General features: G+C 40.8%; 1 pseudogene; it reads left to right on the plus strand.

Annotated features, from left to right (window-relative positions):
• Window positions 1-994: 994 nt before the first annotated feature.
• LOC114050324 lies at window positions 995-1,426 on the plus strand (annotated as a pseudogene).
• Window positions 1,427-8,035: the final 6,609 nt, after the last annotated feature.

An 8,035-nucleotide genomic window follows, 5' to 3' on the forward strand; every position in this document is an offset into this window, starting at 1 on the left:
TTTGAACTCAGGGCCTCTGATTGCACGTGTCACACTCTGTATGTTGTACCATACTCTGATCTCTGAGAAAGGGCTTAAAAATCATGGATGCACTCATGGAATCTGTAGTCAATGATCTGGATTTGTGTCGGAGTACCTGGGATTGAATCTTGCCTCTTCTGTTTCTTGTCTCTGAGACCTCGCACACATCATTTCATTTTTCTAGCCTTTTTTCTTCTGCTGTAAAAGATGAATATTGGACTAAATGACTTCTAAGGTCATTTGCAGCTCTACAAGGGCATGAAAGATGTCCATCAGTCCTCCTTTGCCCTCAACATATGGCCAGGCTATTGTCTCTTTCAATCATACATTTTAAAAAATGAAATCCTTTGGACACTGTCTTGTTTTGAAATACCTTATTTGTAATTGACCATTGTGTCACAGACCATTCACACTTACCATGAGCTCCTCCATTTGCTCTTGGGTAGAGTCTTGCCTTCTCTAAATCTTTCAGTCAGTTGCAGGATGGTAAAGATGTTGTCCACTGTAGAGTAACACTTGAGAAAGCCTGCCTCTTCCCTTCTGATAGCCCCGCCCCCGCCCCAGGATACTCTCATTGTGTGTGCAGACATTATTATAGAAATTGCATATAGATGAAAATGTAGGCAAATGGATCTATAGCCATTGATGCTCTCTCAGCTTCTTTAGTGGGAGGTGGGAACAGAGATCTGTGGTTTCCCCATCCCTTTGGCAGTTTCTTCTCCCTTGAGAAATGTTCCCTCAGCACCCTCATAATTTTGCCTCCTTCCTCATGGACTGCCTCCACGTAAGCTTGCCCTAGTTGCTTTTGCCATCTTTGTTTCCTTCAGTTTCCCTTTTCACTTCCTCTATTCAGGCCTCCAACTTCACAGGGATGGAGAGTTGCTTCTACACACAGACAGATTTTGTGCAACCTGCCATCTTAAAGAGTTGCCTGGGGAATGCATTGAGGGGGAACAACGATACCATTCTCAAGATGGCAGCCAGCAGGAGGCTGACAAAGGAGCGTGGAGAAATCTGCAAATGTGGAATGAAAAACTTCTGTAACATCCAGGTTGATGATGCTGATTTATTGGCCTGTCAAGGCCTGTCCTGACAAGCTTCCACATGACAAGAAAACCTTCAAAATGAAAATCAGTTTCCCGGCAAAGTGTCCACTCAGATCACTTAAAATCACATTTTAAAAAAATTTACCACCCTCGCATTGACAGAAAAGGGTAATTAGTGCCAGTAATTAGTGCTAAAAACCAGAAGACAGCAACTAAAACTGACCAAGCCTTGCAGTCCCCCCTAGTAATGGTGGAAAAACCCTTCCCCTGAGCACCTACTTCACACTGACCTAGCTGAAGAATACTGAAAGGACTGTAAAAAATTCTGTAAGAACACTGAGGAGTTTATTTTTTTTTAATGTGGAGAAAAACAACCCGTGACTAAAATCTTCCACAATTAATTCTTATTAGTGTAACCACTGGAGACCCAGAGTACAGTACATTTAAAACACTCTACAAAATATGCTTCTGGAAAATTGACAGGTGCTACCACTTGGTGTTAACTTGTGGCAGTTATCAACTTTCTACAGTTTTCTTAATCAAAAGTGGTCTAGGGAAACCTTCAAAAAAAGGATTAAAATTTTAAGGTGTTAGTGTTTTTTTTTTTAATGTTGCCTGGGGCATTGAGGTTCAATGACTTACCCAGGGTCACTTGGCTAATCTATGTCATAGGTAGAGCTTGAACACAAGTCTTCATGATCTTGAAGCCAGCTCTCTATCCACTACACCAAATCTGTCTCTCTAGTGTTACAGAAATATTCACGTTTATTTGTGCTATCTCATATCTGCTTGTCAGAGTTGCAGTTGGATCATGACATTTTCTTGGGATAATGCTACTTAGTTGGTTCTCACACCCAACTTTTTTTCTTACTCTTTCCTTTGCTTTTCTTTGTTTCACATGATGATAATGCTCATAATTTTCCATAAGATTTTATAAATGAGTTTAGATTCTATACTATTGCCCTTGGCCGCCATAGTGTTCCATTTAACAAGCAAGTCAGGTTTGCTGACCAAGGTGGTTTTTAGGTTCTTTTGGTCTTTTCACTATGGTGATCAATATATAATAGTTAAATGTCTGTATAAATTATATAATTGGTATTGATGCCCTTTTTCATCCATCCATTTTCCCTTTTTTTTTTTGGTTTGGTCTTAATAACTTGTGTAATTGGGGTAGCTAGATGGTGCAGTAGATAGAGTGCCAGACCTGGAGTCAGGGAGATTTGTCTTTCTGAATTCAAATCTGGCCTCAGACACTTACTAGCTGTTTGATGCTGGGAAAGTCACTTAACCCTGTTTGCCTCAATTTCCTCATCTATCAAATGAGCTGGAGAAGGAAGTGGCAAATCATTTCAGTATCTTTGCCAGGAAAACCCCAAATGGGGTCATGAAGAGTCAGATACATCTGAAAACAACTGAACAACAAAACTTGTTTAATTAGATAAGACTAAAGTTTCTAATCATATCTCTTTTTTTTTCATTTTTATTCTTCTGGCTTTAATTTTGATTTTTCTTCAAAAAATGTCACTGGTCTACCTCTACACAGACAGTTGCTTCAGAAATGAACAATATAAGTAATGTTATAACCTATCTGTTAAACAATAAACGACTTCATTTTTTGTGGTGTTATTTAGTGCTCTCCATATCTAGGGCCATATGATTCTTTTCTTGAAGAAGGTATTTACAATATGTAAACATGCGGTTTTGTGAAGTCTATGAATCTTTGATCTCTCACATTTCTTTCTCTTGAACTATACTATACAACATTTTTCCGTCAACCTTTCCAATTTGCACCTTTGCATTAAAGTTACTGAATATCAAAGCACACTGATTTAATTTGGAAGGTCTTATCAAGGCCTTCATAGAATTTCTCTGCTTCTTTTACCTCTGAAACAGATGTTGGCATATAAACTACAGTTATTTTCATGGTGGTCTCTTTGCTAATACTTATCATAAGCTTGGTAACCCAAGATGAACAAATGTCCCACAAAGCAATGTTTCTTGTTGCCTTTGGATGCACAATGAAATCAAATCTTCCCACTACTTTATTATTCTCTCTAAGGAGAACCTTTGAACCATCTTTCTATTTAGCTCTAATTTCCTTCTCCTGTTTTTGTTATAGTGAGAATGTCAAGATTGATATAATTTAATTCCTTTGGTTAACATGCCCACTCATTAGTCCCTGGACAAGGATCTCAAATTTAGAAGATCAACAGCTAAGTTATTGTTTTAGAAATAGTTTAAGAACTGTGTGATTATTCTCATGCTCTGATTTATTCCCTATCACTCTGTTGTCATCCCTGCAGAATAGGGTGATAACAAAGGAACAAGGACCATTTTGGACTTTCCTTTGTTTCATGGATTAATATGGCCAAAGAACTGGTCACCAAATGGCCAGGCTACTGGCTGGCAAGCCTCTCTGTACTTAGCTAAGCCCACACCCCTGAAACTAGACTTCAGGCCTTTCCAATGTGGCAGAACTTGCCAGAGCTTGTATTGAGTTAGCGTAGTCTTTGGGAACCCATGGCCATCTCTACTACCATCGGAATGAGGCATCAGATTTGGATGTAGCCTATAAGTCATGCCATTGTTTCCCACTTCTTCCTTTCTCATAGCGGGGAAAAAAGGTTGAGAGAAGCCAGAGAAGAATGAGGTGGGTAAAAGGGTAGGAATAGCTCTATGTCTTTACTTAAGATTGAAAAGCAAAACAGAAACTAGGGAAAGAATGAGGCTTTGATAGAAACTTAAGAGGAGGGGAGAGAGAAGGTATCTCACTAGCCAGTTACGTGGATATCTAGAACAGGAGTGTTATTAACCCGGGGTCCATGATTTCCAGGGGGTCTGTGAACTTGGGTAGGGAAAAAAATCACATTATTTTCAATAACTTCTAGCATTTCCTTCAGTTACAAAAAAAAATAAAAAATAAAATTATTCTGAGGTTTTACCAGACTGCCAATGGGGTAGGGGTCTGTGACCCAAAAAGCATGAAGAACCCCTGATCTAGAATGTGCCTGAGTAGATGCAATAGCAGAAATGCTGCCTTTGGACTTTAAGGATATACATTCGAAGTCCTATCTGGGTGACCTTAGGGAAGTCACTTAATTTTCTGGGTCAGAGTTTTTTCATCTATAAAACGACAACTTTGAACTAGATGGCTCTTCTAGCTCTGAACCGATGACCCCTGTGAAAGATCAAAAGAGAGGAAAGAAGTTTCTCTAGTGAGAAACAGTGGCCAGCTAATTGCTTTGTTCCCTTAGTCAGCAAGGGTTAAGAATATGAAGAAAAATTACTAAGTTGGTTTTGAAAGACTCGTTTTCCTTAAAACTCCTCCCCTCCCCCCAAAGCCACAAAACTTGCTCAAGACAAAGTGAAAAAGGAAGATGATAGATTCAAAGTTAAAAGAAAGCTTAAGAGGTCAAGTGATCCAGCCTCTTAGTTTTATTTATCGTTAAAATTTTTTCTTAGTATTTTGAACTTAACGGACCCTAAAAAAAGCATTTCATCAAGTCTTTCTTTTTACAGATGGGAAAACCAGGGCCCAGTTGAATGCCTTTTCTTGCTATTAACCTGGAAAACCATCAGTCAGATTTTCCCCACTGAATGTCGTTCACCAACTAAGGCAACTTAGGTCTGGCTGGACTTCCTGTCTGTCCCATCGCCTCATTAACATTGACTCAGGGTAGAAGCCAACAGAGCCAAGGTGCAGTGTGGAAAGAACACTGAATGTCTGGCCAGAGGCCTCTGACATAGCGTCCTTACGGTTGCATAAAGGCCCTGCAGCAAACCCTTTAGATGCCTGAATGAAAATGCCCAGTTGGCCCTCCAACGTCCAGAAGAGTGGGTGACTGGGGGACAGGCTGCATCTCCGCTGTCATCATTCTTACCTCCTACCTCATTTACCCTCTGTGCCCACATCATTCTTCTTTGTCCTCTCTCTCTCTCTCTCCTTTTCCTACCCATGGGAAAGGAGGAGGTGGATCTGGGAAAGAAATTTTCCAGTCCCTAGCATCAGCAGTGCCCTGGAAATGTGGATTTAGCTGGAGTTCAGAGCAACAGGGAGTGATTTTATTTAACATGGGCAATTTCGGAGAAACACCCTCACAATGCTTGAAGACATGCAAGCCTGACCTTTGAAGAGCCACTAAAACAATTCTTTCTTGTGGTGTTTAATTTCCACTCCCTCCTAATTTATTCCACACACAAGCTCTCTCCGTTAAAATACCATGGTGGGGTTTGGCTGCATTTGGAGAATTGCAGCCGAATATCAGAGGAGGGGCTCGTTGGGTCCCATGGGGGAAGGGGACAGACACAAAACTGGCCAGATTGCTATTTCATGGTGCCTGCTTGTAGCCCTGACTTCAAAAACTTTCATAGGAGGCCAGGAACTACATGGCCGCTCTCCGCCCCCCCCCCCTTTTTCTTTTCCCTCTCCTGAACATAGAATCGGGAAATCAAAAGAATCATAGGGTTGAAAGAGATCTCAAGAAATCATCTGCTCCATGCTCCATACTTGCCTTCAGGCAACAAATATGGAAAACAGTGATTCTATGCTTCTTGGGAGTTTAGAACCCCATGTTTATTGTGTTTGTAGAGAGGAAAGCAATCTATTCATTTTTTTCCAATTAAAGAAGACTAAAATTAATTTTGTTGTGAAAACTGCACTACACCTCCTTAAGATAACTATCTGTACCCCCAGGGGATCACAAAATCCAACTTGGGAGTGTCTAGCCTTGATCATGGTTCATGAGAAATGTGACAAGATAGGAAAAGCATCCTGGAAAACTCAAATGAAGGGCTGGATTTGAAAGTAACCTCAATGACATGGCCCCTTGTTCACTTCAAGTCCATAAAAACTTCTTAACAATTCCTGCTATTCCAAATTGGGCTTGGAATGAAGAATGAAGGAAACAGGCTTAATAAATGTTGATTGATCAAGAACCTACTGTGTGTCAGGCACTGTATTAAGTGCTTTTCAGATGTCTCATTTAGTCTTCATCACAACCCTGGGAAGTAGGTATTATTATTATCCCCATTTTATAGTTGAGGAAACTGAGTTAGAAAGGTTCAGTGACTGGCCTAGGAGTAACATAGCTAGTAAGTGTCTAAAGTCAGATTTGAACTTGGGTCTTCCTGACTCTTGAGGCAGCTAGGTGGCTTAGTGGATAGAGTGCTGGGCTTGGAGTCAGGAAGATCTGAGTTCAAATTCGGTATTAGACACTTAACTGGATGTGTGACCATGAGCAAGTCACTAAACCTCTATTTGCTTTAATCCTCCAGAGAAGGAAATGATAAACCACTCCAGTATCTCTGCCAAGAAAACCCCACGATGGGGTCATGAAGAGTTGGACACGCCTCATCCACTGAACAACAACTTCCTCACTGAGCTACCTACCTGCCTATCTAAAGAGGTAAGACATTCACACTAACGTATTACTCCAGAGAATTGACTTGTATGTATAATCCCAGAACCTTTCACAGTACATGGCGCACAGTAGGTATAGAATAAATACTTGTTAATTGAATGATCGCTATGCTGTTTCATCCTCATGAATACTTTCTGGAGATCATACCCCCCCCCCAATATCCACGCAGTCATTCTGTGCTACTTCAGTCCTTGTTCTCCCTCCTATGAGTTTGCTATGGGGGGTTCCACCTACGCAATAGAAGACACTCCTTGATTTCTCTTGACATCATGAGGATACCAACAGAGCCCGTGGGCTCTCTATCAGTTCTTCTGACTCTCGCCATAGGACCAGCCCATGGTTTTTGATTATGTTTTCTTTGATGACGTCTTAAACATCCCTTGTCCAACAATCTGCGTAGCATCCTGTTCATACCCACCATATTGCCCTTTGAGGGATCCTTTGTTTCAGTTCTTCAGAGATTAAAGAGTTCCTGTCTCATCCCTATCAGTATTCATATATTCCCATGGATCTCAGTGATCTGGAGAATCCCCCTAGAAAAGCATATTATAATCCATCCATGCCCACCCTACTTGGGCAATTCTTGTCCATGTTCTCCAGTAAATTCACAAAAGGAAATCGACTTAGAATTCTAAAGCACCTCCCTCAGTGTCTGGATTATTAAAAAGTTGGGTCTTTGTTTGATGGAGAGGTTTGGGGCCCTTTAAAGAAATTCGCAATTTCCCAAAGGCAATCCAGCCTCCTCTGCTCTTGCTCTTCAACCCTGCGTACAAATCACTGGAATAGAAATATGAATAGCACCATGAGGACATTTCCTGAAGATTAGCTGGAAGTATGTCTTGTCACGTAGGAGGCATCTAGTCAATGTTCATTAATCAGCCCACGGTACCAAGCAGCCTGAATTGAGCCCCCATTCAGTGTTTGGCTCAGAGCTTGGCAACGTGGGAAAATACAAGGAAATGGGAAGCAGGGTAGTACTTGAAATAATAAATATATACTGACTATATTTCTATATGAGAATATGTATGTATATGCGTGTATGTATATATACATACATACATATACATATGTACATCCATATACACACATACCTTATTTCATGAAAATGGTCAAATCCCACCTCTGATGGTTAGCACTTGCCTGACTCTGGGTAAATTGCAGCCTGTATAGGCCTCCCTTCCTTCACCTGTAAAATAAGGGCCTCGGACTGAATGTCTCAGAAGTCCTTTCCAATTCTAGATATATGATCTTGTAACACCACCCTTGCTCTCACAGAGTTCTAGGTTTTAATCTAGAACTGTTTATGTTATAGAATAGGGAACATTTGGTAGTTTGACTCTTGTCCACTTATCCCGGATAATTCTCCTTCCACACAAGACATTTCAAAGGCTGGGCTCTCTTACCTTAGGGTCACCATGATGGATACCTAAGACTCAAAGATGTGGGTTGTAGCTTTCCCTTCCCCTGAAGATCTGAGGCAGAGTTTTATAAACCCTTAGACTTTTGGTTTGCAGTCCACAGATTCTCTCCTTGTCAGCCAACAAGCAT

The sequence above is a fragment of the Vombatus ursinus genome, unplaced genomic scaffold, assembly GCF_900497805.2.
Source record: "Vombatus ursinus unplaced genomic scaffold, bare-nosed wombat genome assembly UNPS02014799.1, whole genome shotgun sequence".
Taxonomy (NCBI): Eukaryota; Metazoa; Chordata; class Mammalia; order Diprotodontia; family Vombatidae; genus Vombatus; species Vombatus ursinus.